This window comes from Parasteatoda tepidariorum, chromosome 1, assembly GCF_982258835.1.
Source record: "Parasteatoda tepidariorum strain Cologne lab strain chromosome 1, Ptep-v5.0, whole genome shotgun sequence".
NCBI classification, from domain to species: Eukaryota; Metazoa; Arthropoda; class Arachnida; order Araneae; family Theridiidae; genus Parasteatoda; species Parasteatoda tepidariorum.
The window spans coordinates 29600612-29624488 of NC_141755.1; positions in this window are offsets into that span (position 1 = coordinate 29600612).

Here is a 23877-nt window from a genome sequence, read left to right on the forward strand (position 1 = left end):
GGTGCACTCACTTAATAAGCAAGAGTTTCGGGTTTGATTCCTGGACATGTCTGAATACTTATTAACTAATATTATTTTAATTTATACAGCATTTCATATTAAGTTACGTTAAGTAGCATTACACATTACTTTGAAGGCATTCGTATCCTCAAACTATTGAAGATAGCAATTTTTTTAATTCGACAAAGTGTTTGCTCGGAACAATTCACTGAAAAATGTTTTGACAAAAGGAAGAAAAGAATTTTGAGTATCTATATTTTACATTTAACCGTAAAATTATAACTAAGTATTAATATTCATTATTATAGTCATTGGTATTATTATTTGTTTCAATCAAATTAATTTTTTTAAGAAAATATTTTCGCGCAAAAACTTATTAGAAATAAAATAAATTCAGAAATATCTAGTAGCTTTAATTATGACAATTGTCCTTAAAAGGAATTAATTTTTTTCCTTTTACAACGAACTCTAATTGATGTTAAAAAAAACTACATGTTTTAAAATAGTTTAAGAAATTAAAAATGTATTGTAAGAACCTGCATAATTTTTCATGTTAAGCAAGTTCTCTGTTATATTTTTTAATAAAAATGATTCTTTCGCTACTGTTATTATAAAACCTTTTTATGTCATCATAATTGTGTAAAACTTTTGGAAAAGCGAAATTTTTTTTTTGTTTTTGAGTAATAAAATTTACAATAAGTTAAAGTATGAAAGCTTTGAAAGTAATTAAAAGAATGTTAAAGTGTTCTTTAAGCAATCACTTGAAAGAAAGACACTTTAAAAATGCTTAAGAACTGTTAGAAGCGGAAAAAAAGCAAATTTTTAAGAGACTGCATGATTTACTTGGTAAACGTAAATTTAATAATACGTGCTGCTTTTTAAAATGTACCTTGTTCCACTTTAAAATAACTACGAAAGCGCTTATGCAAATGAAATGGGTTTTTGCTTAATTATATTGCACAAAGTTAATCTCACCTTTGTGTGCTTTTTTTTGTTTAATTTAAAGTATGTTCCTATAAAAGAAAAAAGTACTTAATTAATAAAAACTACTGAAATATGCGTAAAATAAATGTTTTAAAATTTGTTTTAGAGGCATAAAGCTTGGAGTAATACATATACATACACACACACATATATACGCACATATATATCTCTCTCTCTATATATATACATACATATATATATATATATATATATATATATATATATATATATATATATATATATATATATATATATATATATATATATATATATATATATATATATATATATATATATATATATATATATATATATATATATATATATATATATATATATATATATATATATATATATATATACATATATATATATATATTGTTGTTGTAGTAAATATCGTTGTAGTAAAATTTACGTCGTACTAGAGCTGCGCGATGGGCTATGGACGACAGTCTGGGAAACCCCCCTGAGGATAATCCGAAGATGCCATCACAATTTTGATCCTCTGCAGAGGGGATGGCACCCTCGCTTTGTTAGTCCGACGACGTCCCCGTGAAGTCGAGCACTTTACGGTAGAACAGCTTAACGAGGACCAATACCTCACACCCTCGGTCCCTATGCAGACTGATCCAAGTGGTCACCCACCCGCACGCTGATCGCAGGTAGTGATGCTTGACTTCAGTGATCTGCTGGGAACCATGTCTTAACGATCACTCCACTGCGGGACACACACACACACACACACACACACACACACACACACACACACACACACACACACACACACACACACACACACACACACACACACACACACACACACACATATATATATATATATATATAGATAGATAGATAGATAGATAGATAGATAGATATATGTAATCGCAATTTCCGTTTATATTATTAGTTACGTATATAGCAAACTTTTGTAAAAACTTTCTTTTGTGTAATAAAAATTATTGAAAGATGCATGCAAAATCACATGATACAGAAGTTTGAAATGAATTTCATTAAATTATTTCGATAAAAATATTTTGATATCGTTGGGGATTTTCTGAAAAAATAAAGCTGTTAGAAACAATCAATTCAGGTATGGAAAAGAAAGAAATATTTCATCCGCAAAGGTTCAGCAATTGAAAAATGAATCTTATCCTGAGTGCAGACAGACTGTGTATAGCGAATTAATCTCTTCACATAAGAGCATTGAAAGTGAATGCAAAGAGAATCCAAGACGGAAGAGACGATCCGAACAGAATGTGAATCAATGCGAGTTCCTGTGGCAAAAAGGTGACTGAAATAGTTTTTGCCTATTATAAACTAAGTGTTACTTTGATGTATCGTGATGAATCAGCTACGTTTTCCTCTTATAATTTTATCAACTGCATTAATGAATTCATTAGGTCATGACATTTTCTTGTCCTGACTCAATCACCTACTGATACACATTGCACTAATACACAGTCACCATTTATGGAAATGGATTATTTTTTATAACTCTTGAATGGTTGGTCGGTTTTTCATATTGTCAAGTGTAAGTATATAAATTATATTATCAGTTAGCTGTAACCTCGACGGATTTTTCTTATTTTAGATCAAAAGCGTTTAAAGAAGCATACATATAAACATACATACATTTTTTTGCAAGAAACATACAGGGTTTGTGGACAAAATAATGGAAAGACTTCCATACTAACTTATTTTTTGTTCACATTTCTCCAGAAAACATTTTAGAAGTGTTTAAATGAACTAACTTAACTAAAATTTCTTAGAATCACAAGAAACTCTTAAGATTTTCAAGATGTTTTAATCAGACTTTTTCATAAGTTATCAAACACGATTCTATAAAAAATTTCGAAAAACACTTAAAATGTTTTCGGCCCTTTCGCGGTAGGAAAGAATTATTCTAGCGCAGTTAATTTTTCAAAAAGATATTTTTGTTATTAATTAAAAATTACTCTAAAAATTTTGTTTAATCATATGGAATATTTCAGCAGTTGTAGAAAGAAAAAAAACGTCAATCAATTTTCATTTTTTTTCTTTTTTTTTTGATAAAAATGTCCATATCTTCATGAATATTTAAGCTAGGTTCACGAAATTTCGTGCAGTTATTGCATGTATATGATCAATTTAATTGATATAAGTAACAATTTTTTCACTATATTGTTTGATATATCATTCTTTTTAGTTCGTAATTTATTGCCGATCCCTCAAGCCTTTAAAAACTTTAAACTTTATTTATATATGTGAGAAATTGTATGAGCTAAATATTTCCAAAATCTTCTAACAATTCTCTAAGCATTTCTTGAGAAGTATTGAAACTTTAATTAGTGTAAAAGTGTTTCCATCACTTTGCCCAACCCCTGTATTATATTTTTTATTGCATTCGGTACAGCTTGTAAAATTAATCCATGAAACTGAATTTCATAAAATTCTTAGAAGAGTCTACAAAAACAAAGGCTTTAAAATGGAATATCTCCAATTCTCGGCTTTAGTAGAGATTTACTTAAAGCATTACTTGGGAATTGCGTTGTCTTATATTTTTCATTGCGTTAAACTTACTATTTTGCAAAGTAAAGTAAAAATATCCCATAATTTTTTTAAAAAAATAAGTAAAAATTTGTAGCAAGATTTTTTTAAAGTTAATGACGTTAATGGGTATATTGCGTAAATGGATCAATTGGCGTGGTGATGTAAATCTCACCCAAAATTAATAAAATATATAAAAAGTTGTAGTTGTTTCTTATCCTCTAATTGTCTGACGAAGTCAGACGAGATCCAGTAGGTTGTTGACCTTCAAAAAGTCGATTACAAGAAGTGGAGAAGCATGTAGGTCCTCCTTGGAAGGGCCCAAGCAGTCGAGGATATGTTCAGCTGAGGCCTGCTGGGCTTCACATTTAGAGCAGACTGCATAAGTCTTTCTTCCTTTAAAGTACGAGAGACTGTTCGTGTGTCCACTTGTCAGTCTGGAAATAGCTGTTTGAGATGCTCTATCACCTATATGAACAAGTGAAGAGCCCGGTTCCTTGGCTGCATACCAATGAGGAGAGGGGGGGGGATCCTCCACTTTTTTGATAGATGGCTTTTGATTTTGTACTGATACTCTGAAAAGGTAAGGGCTGAGGACGAAGATGTTAAATGACTACAGCCCTCCTTGGCCAAGCGATCCGCTTGATCATTTCCAAAGATGTCAACGTGGGATGGTATCCACTGAAGATAAACGTCGTGGTGCTTTGAAATAAGTTGAAGTTTAAGAAGGATGGAGATGCTTGTTTTGTCTCCAACTTTAGTCCAGCTGTGTAGGTGTTGAAGGAGCTGCGACTGTCCGACAGGATCCAAACATCTCCAAAGTCACTCTCGTTGATTATAGCATCGATTCCCTGTTCAATTGCGATTAATTCACTTCGAAAGACTGAAGTGAAATCAGGATTACGGAGACAGATGGAGTAATATTGCCCAGATTTTTCAATGAAGACGTCGCTACCAGCTAGGTTTCCGAGTCCACTACCGTCTGTGTAAATATTTACGGCGTCACTGGGAATCTCGCCTAAAATTTCCAAAGCTAGCTGCCTAAGTTCAGCTGGAATATGAACTTTCTTTGTGACCGGATTAGAAAAGCCGAAGTGGAAATGGACTCGGGGGATTCCTTCTGAAGTGGACTCAACGACTGGAAGTGGACTTAAGGAGTGGGGCTCAACGTCTTCAGAAGGCAAATGCAGAAGTTCAGCATGACTGAATGGACTGTTTTTCTTCAGTGGTAGTAAGAATTATATTTCTCAAGTGAAAACTAGGAAAAGAAGTATCTTCTTTTCTCTTTATCGGTTTAACTGTATCAAAATCCTCCGGGTCTGATCCTATTTCATTTAATTAGGAGTTTTATTATTGTGTTATTTTCTTTCAATTTCTCATTATTAACGGACATTTTCGTTTATAATGAGACCAACATTAGTTTTTTCCTCACACTAATCCGTTATGAACCAACGAAAACATATCCTCCTTACACATTTGTTTTCTTTAAAATACATTGTACAAAAATACATTAAGTGTCAAAACACAATGGCTTTTTTCGAGGGCTGCAAATTTCATTTTGCGAAATAAGAGTTAATTTTATTCACTGAATGATATTTTTTTGTTGTTGTTGTCAGAATTCTCAAATAGTTCAATTAGAGTCCTGGTATCGCAAAAAGTGGGTCGGCTGTGCAACGATGGTTATAGAATATAAAATAAAATAGTTCAATTAGAGCATGGTGGCTCAGGGGATAGAGCACTTGCCAATCAATGAGATAACCCGGGTTTGAATACCAGCGATGTTGTTGTTGACGTATGCTTGTTTAGGCCGAGGGGGTGCGATTGTTCTTGTTTTCCAGTGGTGCCATCTATGGCCGAAAATTCGACTTCTGCCACAACATACGTCGCACCTGGATGGATGGTCGAATACCAGAGATGAATGATCGATAAGAAATCCGCACCCGGTTCGCACCGACCACAGTGCTGACGTAAAATATCCTCAGTGGTAGTCAAATCATGGGTTAGACTCCCCTTGCCTTGAGGCTAACTGTGGGGGGAGGGGTTCACGGTATTCCTCTCCATGTAACACAAATACGGGTTAGTTCCATAAAAAAGTCCTGTATGAAGCAGCGATGCCACTGACGACTATAATTGTTAAAGTGGTGAATAATTAATAATTAAAGACTTTTTGAATAATTAAGGAGATAATAAATAAACAAAAATGTACTCAATTCATTTTGTTTAATTATTATTTTTTTAATTATTCAATCGTAAGTATCACTGGAACTTACATTTCAAATTATTCATAATTAAAGAAAAAAAAATTCTTTGCATTCAATTTTAAGAGTAAATTGAAACGAGTATGCTAGTAAAAGTTGTTAATTTTGATCTCTGTTAATATAATTATGAATTTTATTAGTCGCCATTCTTACCGCATATAGTTGTCCATGGTGATGAAAGCAAATTTCTATTCCACTTCCAATACCTGATCCAGGAGTTCCCTTGTCTTCTGGATTCGGTTTAAAATAATAAGTTTACAGAGTTGAACATTGGTAGGCGTAAACTCTGAATTGATTAGACAGTTCAACGAAGGTTATAAAATGAAATATAGTAGTTCAATTATTAGATCTAATTAATTAGTATTTTCAATGATGACTTTTTGACATCGAAAGAGAGAAATTTTAGTATCTAAAAATCAAATCATTAGACTAAAAAATTTTGATTGTTTCTGTATTATATGCATTTTTTTTTAAAAAAACATTTTAGAGGATATGAGTATTACTTATTGTGCTCTGTATTTATTATAAAGTATGTACTAGTATCTTATAATAAGAAACTAGACGGTATTAGTATCTTATAGTTTAGAAATCGCATATATAATTTATAGAAATTTAGAAACTGTATTTATAACTAAATTAAAAACATCGTAAGCAAACTTTAAAAAAAAAGAAATCGATTTATCGATAAACTTTTTTAAATCGATTTATACAATCAAACTTTCGGGATATAATTTTTTCTTCTTCTCTTTTCTCTTTTTCCCCATTAAAAGGATAAGCCATTAAAAGCAGCGCTTAAAAAAATCTTAAAAATCAGGACAAACAAAATGTTTTATGATGCCGGGGACTCTTTGGCATTTGAATATTTGAATAACAAAATACGGGATCTAAACTAACACCATTTCTTCTGTATGCCGTTGAAAAAGTTTCACGTTCTTAATCTTATCGACCTTGCTTCAGTCTTCTAACCAAAATATGATGGTGCCGGTATGCAAATAGAATGTCACGTTTGTTCAGGGAGATTGGGATTTTCTATACACTTTTTATAAGCGCAGTTTTCATTTTTTTTCTTAAGTTCGATACCTTTAAAAAAAGATTTGCTTACGCCATTTAAAGAATGTATTGCTTTGAATATCTGATCGATTTTATGCTTCAAAGCCTTTGCGTGACATCGAAGTTTTATCAAAGCTGTTATTAAAAACGCTGCGTCAGAAATCAATACTTTTTTATGTTTTGAGTTCAAAGGTTTGGAAATACGTTACCTTACAATGGAATCTAATTCATTAGATTTTTTCATACTACCTCTTTTAATTTGTTTTGATTAGTTATTCGCGGAAATATCCGATTTTGTTTAGAATTATTTGAAAAATCTAGGTTTCTTCGAAAAATCAAGTTAATTTAGTTATTCTTAATTTTTTTAGATTTTGTTTAGAATGTTTCATTTAGTGTTACACAAAATTATTCATTATAGTTCGTTTTTTTTATTGGCTAAATATGTCATTAACTTAACATTTGAAGATTTAATAGACTCCTTTCATGATAGCCTTATTTGAACACTGGGTCAGCTCCTCTAATTATCGCAGTAGTGGTGCTACCATCTATCCGTGGAGATCTGAGCCAAGACATACTTTCACCCTTGTGGTGCTCTTTGTCAAACGAAATCACATTCCTCACTTAATTCGCAAGGCCAATGGCTGGCGAGGTTGGCTTATTCAAGTGTCATTAAGAAAACACAACAACAACAAATAAAGCTAGCCATAGATACATTTTACAAGTCATTGCCATCTTATTTTTAAAGCTCTTAAATTTGGAGCTTTTATCTGCTGCCGAATAGAGGACACCACAAATTAGACACAATAAGAAAAACAATGCGTTCGTTAGATTTTAAGGCTTTTTTGACTAATGTCAAGCAAAGCCTTCATGTAATACCCCTTTTTTTATTTCAAAAAATTCAAGGCGTACACTTGGAGTTCCATACTGATCACCGGCTACATATATATTTTTAGACGCATTGTCAAAGAAGAAGTCCAAAAGTATCGATATTTGGAGCGGCAAATTACTATTTAAGCAAGGTAAAAAAACAAAAGCCCCTACCAAACTTTAAGGCTGCTTTTCGAATGCTCCGCTGTAATATGAAATTATGCTTTTTTTGCGAATAATATGCTATTTTTATAACTGCTGTGAGTTTTCAATTATTACTCATGATTGTTAAGCCAAGTTTAGTCTATCTAAAGCCACACTGTCTACACTTATTTAAAAGCCACAGTTTTGTGAAAATGCGTTAAGGTATAATAATTTATTATTATTTAAAAACTTTCTCCACTGCTTCAACGCTTATAAAGATTTTCAAAAACTGAGGATACGTCAGTGATTTTAAAAAATTTTCATCTAGATGAAAATATGTCTTCACACTGACGATTTTTAAAAATGATTAATAACTTTTAATTTATTTAAGTTATTCGTCGCCTGATCGAAAGCCTAGATTATTCTTTACGGTTAAATTACCTATACAGTTTAAAATCATTGCATTGCTTCAAGTATAAGGCACTTAAAGTATGGCTTATTTATTTTCCTTGACTGCGAGCTTTGAAAAACAGCCTTAACGAAAAATTATAGGCGAACGTGGAATAGAAAATATACCCGAAGAAACTGTTAATTGTTGAATCGTCTTCAAGCTACAAAAGGCAATCAAACTCTATTTGATGTTTTTTATCCCAACCTCATCACTACTCGACTGATTTCAATACAATTTTTCTTTTTTCTTCGCTAAAACAGTAATTCAGGTATGTGTATGCTGTTTTGACTTCATTTTTGTAAGGATTCGAAAAATATAGACTACGGGTGGTCTTTAGAAAATACCTTGCGAAGCAGGGACGATGTTCTTATGAACTATGTGTGTCTATCTCTGTGATTTTTTATACTAAGCAATTAAGTTATAATTCAGGAAATAGAGTGTTCGCCTACCAATGAGGTGAATCAGGTTCGAATCCCAGTGGTTAAAATTTTGCTCTCGGCTTACATCGACCACTGTGCTGACGTGAAACATCCTCTGTGGTAGATGGATCATGGGCCACATTTGCTTTCTTCTACGTGTAAAGCAAATGTGGGTTAGTTCTATCTAAATGTTTTCAAATAAGTTAAATTTCACCCAATACTTGATACATGAGTTCCCTTGTCTCCTGGATCTGGCTCACAATTGCAAGGCTGCGGTAGTTACTGACAGTCGTAAACTGACAGTTGTTTTATTTAAATTTATTTCCTGAATTATATTATTAAGTTTGAAGGCTAAATAATTTAACTTAAAATCTATTCCATTATCAAATGAATTATATTATTCAACAAACACCGATATGAAAAGTATCAATTGTTTTACAATTTTCCGAGAAATTTTTTTTCAATTGAAACAAATATTCATAACAAATTTTAATAAAAATATTCCTGAAGAGAAGTGCAAAATTGAAATACATTTCGCTCTCCCGATATGTGCATTTAACAATTTATTGATATACAAGCTAATATTTATTTTATCTCTCAAATATTTAAAAGCAAATTCTTCCAACAATCCATAATAAATGTGTATTGAATACAAGGTATCAACAAAACATTTTTTTTTTCATGAATCACTGAAAAGAAAATATTTTCGCAGATTTCATGAAAGCAAAAGCTATTCTTTTGAATATGCAGATATTGTTCATGTTATAGCCTATATTCCCTGGGGACATGGGATGGTTTAGGACATTGAAAGAACTATGCTACGTCTTATCACAAGAATTTCCTGATATATACTATTGAATATAGTAGAGGAATTCAATTTTGCCAGTTCGCTAGACAGAAAAAAAAATATTCTGCCAATAATTTATCGGAGAGGAAATCATTTTGTGGTGATCTTAATGATGTTTTTTTTATCGGAGGAACATATGTATATGAAAAAAATAAATATTTTTCTTGTTTTATATAGACAGTTCTTATAGAAAGAATTATTCTCTGTGAAAACAGTTTTTGAACGAAAACATGTCCAGCTAACATAATCACACATATAGTTTTAGTAAAAAAATTTGCTCAAAGCGTTTATCATTATCGTCCTCATATTGTGTCCATTTTTATCAATTATTCTTAATGATGATAAGCCATTCATAATGATTATAATGACGTCTTTTTAACGAGGCGATATATATAAATACACTTTAAATAATTTTTTTCTTAAAATAATTTTTAATGACATTTTTCTTAATAAAAGCATTATTCTTCGAAGATTATTTTTGACGAAAATATGTTGAGCTAGAATAATCACTCAGATAGTTTCAGTTAAAAAAGTTGCACGAAGAGTTTATCATTAAGGTCTTCTTTTATGGTGTCTTATAAACTATTCTTAAGGATGATAAACCATTCAGAATTATCTTCATGATGTCTTTTTATCGTGGCGATATTAGGATAAACTTTAAGTATTTTTTTCCTTGAAAATAATTTTTGAAGTGCATTTTGGTTAAAAGAATTATTGTTGTTGAAAATTAATTTTTAAAGAAAATATATCTAACCCAGAATAACGGTGATAACTTCAGTTTCAAAAGTTGCATGAAGAGTTTAAAATTATGGGCATTATTTTGTTATGTCCATTTTTATAAACTATTCTTAAGGATGATAATATACTTAACTATTACTATTCTTAAGGAGGATTCATAACGATTTTAAGGATGTCTTTTTATCGAGGCGATGTAAATACAAACTGTAATTCTTTTTCTTAAGATCAATTTTTATGGGACAATTCTTTTTGTAAGTTGGTGAAAATTTCTTTTATAAGAAAATATATTGAGAAGGCATCATCATGCAGATAGTTTCAGTTAAAAAAAAGTTGCGCGAATAGTTTATCATTATGCGCATCATTTTACTGTATCCAGTCTTACAAACGGTTCTTAATGATGATAAACGATTCTTAAATTGCATTGATTGTTTTTTATCAAGGCTATGAAGGGATAAACCATAAATACTTTTTTTCTTGAAAATAGTTTTGAAAGACAATTCTTAATAAAAAAAATTTATTGATGGTGAAAATTATTCTCAGCAAATACTATAATATTTATTAATCGGAAATATTATGATTATAATTCGGAAAATACTATACTATTTCGGAAATTGCTATAATAATCTGAAGGGGAAACAGAGTTTTTTCAGATCTAAATTTGGAACTTTCGATTCCACAGATTTCACGAGCGCGTATTTTGCATGTACTCGGCGAGTCTCAGTAGAGTCGAGGATCGAATTCCGATCAATCCGGACCGGAGTGCGTAAATGTGGGAGAACAAAATTATATTAAACTAAACCACAATTCGATATTCGTTTTTTTTCATCGGCTACTCTTGACAAATAAAATAAAATAACGAAAATAAATTAAAAAATACTTTTTCGTTAAAATTTAGTTTTTTCAGAATTATTGAGAACATTATTATAAATAGGTTATTAGTTCTATTTCTGTTAGAAATTAAACCAAATTACAGTTTTTTCAAGAATTTTTTTTCGTAACCTATGCATGAAAAATTTTATTCTTGTAACTTCCTTTTTTCTGTGAGCTCGCGTTGTATATGTGAACGTAAATTTACAAGTATACAATGAATAGTTGTTGTAAAAAAACTCATTAAATTGTTTTGTAAGTAGTAAAAAACACTTTATTGTTAGGATCACTTTACAAATACACTGTATTTATGCTTTGTAAAACGCACGACTATTTTTAATAGATTTTTTTAATATATATATATAAAAGATTTAATTCACTGGAGATAAATAATTGGATACGTTAAACCAGAACAGATTTAATTCAATTTTTACATTTTGCCATTATTTTTACCAGGTGTGAAGCGCGCTTCTGCTAAATACTACCCTTAAGCAAGTGTTTGGCAATAAAGTACTTTTTCACTGTTGCACTAGAAATCGAACAAACTAACCAACAACTGATCCTTTGTAACTTGCACATGGCATATGGAACTTGAAATTATCAAATGAAAATAAGAGAAAAGATACTTTCGCTATGCTTTTAAAGTAAACAAGCTATTATTATTTCTTAAAAGTAAAACGAGAATGTTTTTTAAAAATATTATGCAGGAAATACTTGCAAAGAAATAAAATTATTTTATTAATGAAACAAGAACAATAAATAATATATCATTTTAATGGCTTGTTATACTGGAACAATATTTTGAAGATTTAATTCTATTTTACTTTCATTGTAAGAAAAATGTAAAACATAACCTGTTTCATTTTGGAGACCATCTCGATTAAATCAATCTTGGTTTAAAAAAATGTAAACTTTCAAGAAATTTTTTAAGAAGTTACCAAATACACTACAAAAACAATAGGGTAGCGGAGAAAATGAAAGCGGAGAAATGGAAAAGGAGAAAAATGTTATCTCCTTTTAAAATAATAATTTCCTACAAACATAAAATAATTGTTATTTTTTAAATTTTAAAGCAATCCTATAAATATATTCGTAACAAATATATTTGCAATTAATCTACAAAAAAACAACAACGTATAAATGAATAGATTTTTCCGACTTATGACACTAGTTTTAAACTCGAAATGATATTTATGCATCTGAATTGTATTATTGTATGAATCAATTGAAGAGCGAATTTTCATTATTTTTACATCAGTTTTAGCAATGATATACGCGAAAGTCTTAGGAAGATCCGTTTCTTTATAATTATAAAGTGTCGCATCCTTATTAAACTCGGTAAATGTAGCTATACCGAAAACAAAAGAGAAATACCAGCGCACAGCTGTTTGGCGCTCTTCTTCAACGCCGATTGCAATTTTCGACAAAAGTCTTATCTTGTATGGAATCACTTTTATGCAATCGAAGTCCTATTCTCTAACCACTGGGCTACCACGGCAAGGGATCTTTGCGGACAAAGCTTTTTTTTATTGAAACGATCCAGAGATAAATTATAAATAATTTTTTATTCTTAAAAATAATTCTGATTAAAAAGTTGTTGTCGATGATAATTATTTTTTGAAGGAAGTATATACAGCTAGCATAATAATACGAACATTTTAGTTAAGAAAGTTCCATGATTAAATTGTTTGTAGGAATAAAACATTATTGGATAGAGAACGTGACGACTTTTTTTGTAAGGGCGATAAACCTGTATTTTCTTAATTGATTACTGAAAACTAATTCTTTTGAAAAAGTTATTTGGTGATAATTATTTTTAAAAAAACCCAGTTAAAAATTTTCAAAGAATTGCTTACGTACGATCTATTTATAAAAACTACAATTTTTGTTCCGTGAAACAATTATAAAAAATTTCTCTTTAAAAAAAAAACTTAATATTACTTGTTTAGTATTATGTTTAATGTATTGTATGTCTCCACGCCATGAAATACAATACAATATAATCATGTATGAAATACAGCTCTTAGGTATGATGAGTAACAAATTATTGAACTGATCTCCTTTATTTTATAACCGACGTTGAAAAGACACCCCAGTTCTGAGTTTAGGACTAACAATGTTTAATTCCATTGTATTGCTATGTTTAATTCCATTGTATTTGAATTGTTTTATTCTTATTTTTTATAAATTATTTTATTTCGATGAACACTTCAGATTTATATTATTTATTATATTTTGTACAGAAATATCTATTTATGTTCTAATTAAAAGGAAAATTGATATTTGAATTCGAACTACTATTTAAAATTCGCTCTTTCGCAAACACACCGTTTATTTATAATATATAGATGTCCTGTGTAGACAAGTTTTACTTATATTTTCCCATTTGCAATGAACGTCTAAAAACCATTTTCCAAGATTTTATTCTGCTGAATATTCAGATCTTACTTCTTGTAGTAACTTTACTTTTTCTGTGTTAGATGATGGCTTCAGGATATCATAATAACGTTTTGATATACACCTTATCGCAAGAATTTCCTGACATCGGCTATTTGATATACTACTAGAGGAATCTAATTTTGTCAGAGCTATGAGAAATAAAAAAATAACCAAGCAGATATTCTGAGTAGACATAATTTATTACTGATCTTAACGATGTCTTATCAGAGGTTTTCAATATCTTTTTCCTCTATCACTACAGTGATCCGAAATATATTTTTAAGATTATAGAATTATAACATTTACACAAATAACATTAAATGATATTTCAGAAATAATTTAAAATTAGTCGCAAATACTCCACATTAAAAAAAATAATAGGGTGATCCGCAATGCCCACCTTTTGCATATATTTTTCGAACATAAGTCAAAGTACGATACATTTGGGGTCACAAACTAATATATAAGGTAGAAAAAGGCAAAACATCAGGAAATCAAACACGTTTCCTTATGTTTTTCATCCCACCTCCCTCACTAGTAATGCAACAGATTTTAATAGCGTTGCTGCGTTTAACTTGCTTAAATATTACTTTGTGATCACTGATGAATGATTTATATTAGAAGGTTAGTATTTTAGAAATGTATATTAACAGTGAAATTTTAAGAATGCATTACAAAACTTTCCTTTTAAAAACTTGGCTTGAAATTTGGTATTTAGCAACATAAAATAAGAAACAAAAATACAGAAGAATTTAAAAATAATATAAACAAAAACTTTTGTTTTGTACTTCAAAATTAATTTAAAAATTACATTTTAGAAAAAATAATTATTTAAAACTTTTATCCAATTAACTTTGAAAATAATTTTTTATATCATTAATTTTATTACTGTGAATATTTTTAAATTTAAAGTTGAAACTGAATAATAGATCTACAATCGGAGAGAGATTTGTAATTTTCAAAGTTGAATTTACTTAAATCTAGATTTCCAGTTTAAAATAAATTTAATGATTGGTTATTTCCAAAAACTACATAAGTTATAATAAGAACTATTCGTCTTATAAGTGTTTTATAAAAACTAGATATGTGTTTTAATTTTAGAAAACTGCACTTCATATATTTTGAGAGCCTAAAAACCTGTGTTTACATTTGAAATTCGTTTGTATATTTCTGAAATGAGATTATTGTTGTTATTGAATTCTATTTGTAAATAAATGAAACTATACATTTGTTCCAGATAATAGTCCCCATTTTTCAGAAAACTGATTACAGTAAGAAATAAATAACTGAAATTCGTTATCTGTAGGATGCGGTATGTTTGAAAATTTTAAATGCATATATCATGAGATTAAAAAATTAAGTTTTAATTAAAATATTCGATATAAAAATAAGATATTTAATGAAATAACACAATATTTAACGAAAATAATAATTATCTCTACTATTTTCTATAATATTTGCATCTTTCTAGCATTCAATAAAATTTTGATATAAAGTAACAGACTGAGAAAAATTATGGTCAAATCTACCGGAATAAGTTAAAATTTATTGCGTTTCTGACTCTATGGGGACACAAATGTTCGATAATTTATATGGTGTATACTGATTTTGGAGAATACTGTGATGAATATGTTATTTTTTTCCTAATATGTGTTAAAATTGGTAATTATGGTAAAATTTAGTTATTTTATCATACTGCTTTATAGATAGTATAAAAATCATTGATTCGGGTAAATTTACTTTTCTGTTCTGTATTTTTTACTAAAGGAGTGATAATAAAAACTACAATCTTAAAAACTAGATTTTTCGGTAAATCATTGCCATATGAACGGGAAAATTATGAAAAGAAAAAAATTATTGCTTAAATGCAACAAATTCTGATTTTTTTTGACCAATGTCTTTACTTAAATAGAATTGTCACTCCTATAGAATACGGCAATTTTACCAGGTATGTTTTACTCCGTGCAATAAGATGAAATATAACAACTAAGCCAGGGTCTGGTTCATTTCATCTACAGACACTTTATCGACAGGCCTTCGTCGACAGGGTCATTTCGTCGACAGAATCATTTCATCGACAAGGTCATTTCATGGACAGGATCATTTCGTCAACAGGGTTACTTCGTCGACATGGTCATTTCGACGAAAGGGTCATTTCGACGATATGAACATTTCGTTGATAGTGTCATGCGTAATTTTAAGACTATTTTAGAGATTTAATCTAAATATTTTTATTATTAATTAGAAAAATACTATAATTTTACTTTTATACTAAAGTTAATTCTTTATTGCTATGTAATGTTCCAATTGCAATAAAGGAGGCTTTTTTTCTTTTAAACAATTCATATCGGCCTTACTTTTAGTTGTACATTCAGTTAAATAGACGAAACTTTTGTGCGTGCTAGTTGTATTTTTCAAGTATTTATTTCGCAGATAAATTGCTTAATTTTATAAGCGCATGCATTTTCATAGATTAGCATCACAAAGGTACTTTCCATAACTACTGAAGATGATTCGCGATATAGTAAGTGAATGGATTGTAAAAAAACAAGTAAAAACAAGACAATTAATGAATCTAAATTAGAAAAAGCAAATTAGAGAACAATGATGTAATTTTGAAGCTGAAAATTATATTTCAATTTCACTTTTTAAATAAATTAATAGGTAGTAAGGAAACGTTCAATCGAGAACGGTAGAGGTATCAAAATTTACTTTTCTACATCTAAATTGTAATAGATCGACACTTGTAAATAAATCAAAACAGGATAGGTACGGATTATCTTCAGAATATTACCAAGCATGATGTCCGGACCGTTGTCAACAGTTGATATAGTGTGACGTTAGCAATCGGATTACTTAAAATATCAAATCAAATTAATAAAATATGATATCCTAAGAATTAAAAGCAATAAAAATATATTACAATGAAAATTTAGACACTATTTCAGGAGGGATGCATATGGAAAAAAATTAACTTACCTTGAAAAAATAAATATATAAACATAGGAAATATGTAATTTTTGATAAAACAAGAAGTAATTTTACTAGCTAACTAGCTAAAAAATTTGTGTTTTTCTGACTAAATTCTTTGTAATCACCACCATTGTTATCATTGTAAAAGTTTGTTCCTTTTTTTTCCTTTTTTTTAAAACAAGATTTTAAACTGTATTAACGGTAATTACTCATTGTGAGGGAACATTATACAAGTATAATATTCTTTGACAGAGAATTTTTGCCGATGGAATGGCCTGTTAACGAAAAGATCTTGTCAATGAAATGACCTATCGACGAAGTGGTTTTGTTATCTCACAGATTCATTCTATAATGTTTTTTTTTCCTTGCTAATTTCACATTTCATTCACTCCCTACATCAAAAATCATTCACAATAGTTATTGCAATTGTTTTTGCGATGCTAATGTACAATAATGCACAGTAAAAATTAATCTTAGACATAAATGTTTAAATATGACTAAAACCAATTGTGTTGTGGGGGCGGAGTAATCGACCATGTCAACCGTCATCTATGAAAAGGTACCCCGACATAGAGTCCAGTTAACATGTCTTATATACTAGTGAATTGTAGTTGTAATTTTGTAGTGGTAGATACGCTACAGTACTCCCCCACTAGAATTATATCTGTGATAGAATTCGATGAAGGAATACCACTAGTTGATTCATTGTTGTTTTTGTGAGAAGCCGGGAGAGCTGTATTAAGATCACCGTATTTTTTAAGTGCTGAATGTGAGAGGTGTATTAACTTCACGGTTGTAGTCGCTCCTCTGTTGCCGTTAGCAGTCGAGTAATCATAAGTATGCAAGCCGACGTTGTGCGTGATCGAGACTGAGTAGCAACAGTGCGAGGAGGTGGATAATGTCGCTGTCACAAGTAGCAAGTCAACTGTTCAATGTAGATCATCCATCGAAGTAGGCGTTACTATCTAGGTAGGCGTGTTCATATAGAAGTGGGCGTTACTGCCAAGGTAGGCGTGGTTACATCACGTCCGAAGGTCACCTATGTGGGAGCGGAGTAACCGTCACCTATGAAAAGGTACCCCGACATAGAGTCGAGTTAACATGTCTTATATACTAGTGAATTGTAGTTGTAATTTTATAGTGGTAGATACGCTACAGTGTAAAATACAACTTAAATGCGTACAATACAATTAGAACACCAAATGTTAAAAAAGATTTCGTTTTTGCAACGTGATTTCGAATACAGGAGTAGGCAACATTCAAATAAAATGCTTCCTTTCTGACAACTTCAACATATTACAAAGATTTTGCACAAGGCTAGGTTTAAAAAAGTTCAACACAAATATATTAAATTGCAAAGCAGTGCAAGTGGCATAACGTCTAATTTAAAAAAAGAAGCATTAAAATGATTTCAAAATTACGCATGACTTTGCCTATGAAATAACATTTTCTACGAATTGTCGACGAAAATAAAAGAACCTGTCAGCGAAACGACCCTGACGACGAAATACCCCTGTCAACGAAATGATCCAGTCAATAAAATGACCCTGTCGACGAAATGACCCTGTCGATGAAATGATCCCGTCGATGAAATGACCTTGTGGATGAAGCGACCCTGTCGACGAAATGACCCTGTCGATGAAATAACCCTGTCGACGAAATGGCCGGTCGACCAAATGACGTAGTCGATGAAATGGTCTGTCGATGAAGTGTTGTCGATGAAACGGACTGTCGATGAAGTGATTGTCGCTGAAATGAATGCGATCCCTAAGTTATGCCGCTTGTATAAATTATAATAACTCATATAATTTAAATTCGAATCATTTTTCAGTTTGATTGTTTTCATTCATTTTCAGGCATGATTTGTTTTAATGATTCTGTTCTTAAGGTTTCAGTATTTTTCTAGAAGGTACTTTTTAAAATAAAACATTTTTTATGCATATTTTAAGCGGCTTAATGTAGCTTGCTAATTTCTTTGTGTCTTTCTAAGCATATTTTGGGAAAACCTAAAATTTATTTAAACCTCCAAATCTTGATTTAGGTATGTAAATTAAGTATATAAAATGCATATAGAAATATATATCCTTAAAGCATTTTTCTTTAAATTATTATTCCAGTTGTGACATTAGCAGCTTGGTGCTGTCCCAACTTGAAATTTTTTCTATTCAATATTTCTATAACTAATATTAGTTATATTTAATAATAATTTTTGTAAATAGAATATTATTTAAGTCACTACATTAGTCAGATGATCATTGTTTACTGTAAATATTTAAATGTTCTTTAAAATATATACACTGTAGAATCCATTTTTACCGCAACATGTTACGGAACAAAATATTTATACAACATAGTTTTTACAGTAACAATTATCGTGAAACAACTGAATTACTCTAATTAAATTAATATTACTGTAAAAATTACGATGTAATATTTTACCGTAAAAATGAATTTACTGTAAAATGACATACCTGCCAACTTTTAATCCCTTCCATTATCATTTTTCCCAGTGGTATTAAAAGGGAATTAAAACTTCAATTTTAAGCAAACAAATACGTTGCATTTGAAAAAACTTAAGTTGACAACCATGATAGTAACGTATATTAATATATGTGCTTAATTTTTGTAAGAATAGTGGTGATCAAAATCATTTAAAAATTAAGTTCATAAAAGAAAAAAAATAGTATATATTTACTACCACTTTAAATATGAAAATAAAATCTTCCGGAAAATCCGGAAGAGTTGGCAGGTATGAAATGATCTTAAGGATAATGCACTCAAATTGCCGGTACTTTTTACTGTAATTTGATCAGGAATTTTTTTATAGAGCATTTAAGTAGTTTTTTAAAAAATTCTTATAAAAATACATTCCTTTTTCAGAAATTGTTTTTGATCTCTGAGAAATGCTTTATTAACATGCGAATTAGTAATTTCTATTTTTAAATTATCTCTGACTCACATCTGACAGGTATATTTGAACAGCTGTGTCTACACCGATACTCAAACTTTACTTTGAGTGTAAGATTAAAACTCCCAAAAATGATGAAAAAAAGACATATTTATGTGATTGACAGTTCTCAAACAAGTCGATAAAAATGATTCAAAATTGAGTTTCATCCTAAAATAAATAAATCACAATGGGTAGAAATTCGGTAGTTCGTTCCATGTTGAAAAACGTTTCTTAGTTTTTTTTTAATAAAATAAAATTAAAAAAAAACTTCTGTGGGTTTTATGCTGAAAAATGATTCATTGGAATAGAAATATTAAATCCAGTAATCTTTTGAAGTTGAGTTTATGAGAATAAAGTTTTGGCTAGACGTAATTTTCTGTCTGGTCTTTACATTTCTCTGCTTGATGAATCTGCTGTTTTTTATACTTTGTCTAGACTTTTAAAGCATTTCTTTAAAATGATAAAGTTCTATAAAGGTCGTTTGTAAAGATATTATACATGTATTTTGGTTTCTTTTAATTACTTTTTATTATTCATAATGTTTTAAAATTAGGGTTTAGTGTTGTCGATAAGATTACGAATAAAAAAAAGCAACAAAAAATGAAAAGAAAAAAAAAACATTCGGAATTATTTAAAAAAGAAACAGTAAAACAGTTCTAGAAAACTTTTTTTTAAAAATTGATGAATTATTGAAATTGCAATATTTAAAGAAAAGGATTTTGAAATATGAGGAGTGATATTTGTAATAAAAAAATTACCTAAATTCACACAACCCAGATAATTGTAGAAATTTTACGGTGAAACGGATAGAAAAATTCTAATTTGCATATTAAAGAATTTTTAACATTAGGACTGTTTTGAAATTATTAGGGTTTTGTGTTGTTGACTAGATTGTACATGGAGAGAAAAAAAATTACAGCTAGAAAAAAAATATAAAAAACAGTAGTTTTTAATTTAGAAAAAATATGAATTATTGATATTTAAATACTTAAAGAAAAAAGATTTAAAAAATGTAGAGTGATATTTGTATTAAAAAAATTATACAACTCAGATAATTTCAGAAACTTTACGGTGTACAATTCGAAAAATCCTGATTCGTGTACTAAAGAATTTTTAATTTTAATAATATTTAAAAATTTCGGTTTATTGTTAGGGACTAAATTATAAATGGAGAGAAAAGAAGAAAAAATTACAGAAAAGAAAACAATCAGAATTATTAAAAAAAACAATAAAATAGTTCCTGAATTTTTTATTTGGAGAAAATGATGAATTATTTAAGGAAAAAAGGTTTTAAAAAATGATGAGTGATATTTGTAAGAAAAATAATTAAACAAACCCACACAATACAGATAATAGCAAAAACTTTATGGTGGAACGGATCGAAAAACCTGATTCGAGTACTAAAACGATTCATAACCAGTCGATGACCTAATAAATAAAAGAATGGATCTTCAAAACTCCGGTCTTACAGAAAATTATAGATCTAAGTCGAAATTTTTTGTAAGTCAGGTCGAGAAAAGTCGTACCTGTAATCCACTGTGATGAATCCGAAATATTATCGAAACTGAATTCAAGTACTTGAAAATTTATTCCAGCAACATACTGTTCTTGCTAACATTACAACACAATTTGTTTATAGTCCTCTTGATGTTCGTGCGATGTTAATGCTACGAATAAATTCATTTAGATTTTATTAAAAGTTAAGTTTTTAATAATGCACTTTTCCTTTTTGTCTTTAGTGGATGTATTCAGTAAAAATTTTAATATAGAACGTGCAGCAAATTGGCAGAAAACTAAAAACATGTTGACAAATTTTGGAGTTAAAATTGCTTTAAATATCAGTTTCCTATTATAAAAAAGAGATCAAACTAATCTGAACAGCGAAAATTTCTATTTAATCAAATCTAGGGTTTCAGTAACTATACTCGCTTTCTTATTAATAATAATAACAGTTATTAACAACAGTAATCAATTAACAAGTAATAAGAATTAATAAAATTGATATCTAAAAATCTTAACAAATGTACGTTTTTCTGTTCGCAATTCGCGATAGCAACGAAGTATAGGGGGCGTTGTTGTGTGAGGCGAGTTCCTGCGATTTCCATATGAACAGTCATTCAGGCTTATTAAACTTAAAGAAGAAAAATGTTTGATATTCCTTCTAATGCAAGCGAAAACAAAATGGTATCTCTTTTCTTTTGAGAAGGAACATCCAAAACACATCGAAAAATATTTGCAAATAAACAGGGAAAAATACGTATCTTCTTATTAAAGTTAAAACCAGAGAAATCGTTTTACTAAATTTAATTATGTAACATAAAAGGCCTATTTAGACTTTACATTCCATAGATTTTAAGAATCATATTACTTCAAACATTAAAATAAGCAAAAAGTATACATAAGCTTATAATGTAATAAAATTTAATTTTGTAAAAAAAGTATTTTGATAAAAATTTTTATCAAAAAATTTTAATGTTCAATAAAAATCATTATTTAGAAACTAAAAAACTTAAAATAAAGAATGCTTACGAAAAAAAATGATTCTGAAATTTTTTTATTAATTAAAATAAAAAACATTCATGCCTTTTTTTTATTTATAATCAGACTTAGAAAACAATTCTATAGAAAATTATCATCAAATAAGAAAAAAAATTATTCACAAGTAAAATTTTTTATTATAAAAATCATAAAACTTACCTGATTTATAAATCTGGAGAACTTCAAAATGATATGTTCTTCATTTGAAAACTTTATTTTCAAATAATATATACATAGATTATCCCTTCATTACTTTAAGTTGACATACCACAGAATAAAATTTTAAAATTGCAAGATCTCGATATGAATTTCAATATGTAACTTAAAAACAGAATAGCTGAATTCGAGTTGAAATTTATCATTCAAAATTAAAAAATACTTACCAAGAAAACGATAAAAATTTATTAATAATCAACATGAATGATATTATTTCAAGTAATTCGAATGATTCTTTATTGTTGTTCTCCGAATTATATAGATTCAGAAATATATGCTATTCTTTAACTATTTCAGTTCTGCACGTTCTGAAACCACAGTTATTCATTGGAATAAACTAAGCAATGTTGACTTCGCTTTAATTTGTAATGAATTGAAAACAGAAAAAAATGTATTTTACCGTAATACACACATCTGTAACAGTATGCGATCACGAAATCGGAAGTTATTGGTTGCAAGCTTGTTAATCATAGAAAGGTAAAAATTATTGAGAAATTGTTCTTAAAATGTTAATAAAAATTCCAGATTCACCTGCCAAATTTCTGGTTAGGAAAGTAAAATGAAAGACGACAAAACTGATTTGAGTTCCTGATGAGAGTTACAGGTTCTTTTATTAACTCTTTTTGAACACCTTATTGTCTTTTTCGGCAATCAAACTGTTTCAGATTAAACCATTTTCGCCTAAAAAGTAGTAGTAAGATTCTGACAGTCATTTCCTTGTTTAAGTATTCATTTTTTATTCCAATGCATATAACTTTTTGACTTGATTTTTAATTTTAATTTTAAAATCAGAAATTAAGATCACTCGTTAAACTATGCACGGTATATTTTTTGGTATTTAGAATAACATAAAAAAAACTAGCTTAAATATTTAAGTTTCTTTAAAAATGAAATAAGTTTTTCCATTTAATAAATGCAAACTTTATATGAATAAAAATAACTTTTTAAGCGCTTATATTGGATTGTACTAACAATTAATACATATTAAATAAACCAAGACTTTTGACAGGAGAAGAAATTTTGATAAAGTAACAATTTCTGAAACAGAACTTAAAACGTTTAGAGCCTAGTGTAGTTTTGACTATGATATACTGAATTGTATTAATGATTTAGACGAATAAAATATATTCCAATATTTTTGACAATAGGTGAAATTTTGATAAAGTAACAATCTCTGAAGCAGAACTTAAAGCGTTTAGAACACAGTATAAGAACTGTTTTTATTATGTTTTATAAACTGTTGCGCCATGCACATCTGCTAATAAATTATATCTAAAAAAATGTTAAAAGCATTTTTCTACAAAATTTATATTTAACTAGAGTTTTATTGTGTTATAAAGCTTATAAAAAGGAATATGAAATTATTTATTTTAACTATTTCTGCCCTTCATTCGGGAAAGTATACTGAAGAAAAAAAATATCTTTTGCTGAATACGGTTGGTAATTGTTTACTAAAAGAGAACAGTTCTATCACGATAGAGTTGATCAAACTTTTTAACTTCTTCCATTGGTTACACAGACTGTGTGAAGAGTTTTAAGTATTTAATAAAATATTCATTAACGACAGTATAAAATGCAATTTAATAATCAGGAAATACGAAAAAAAT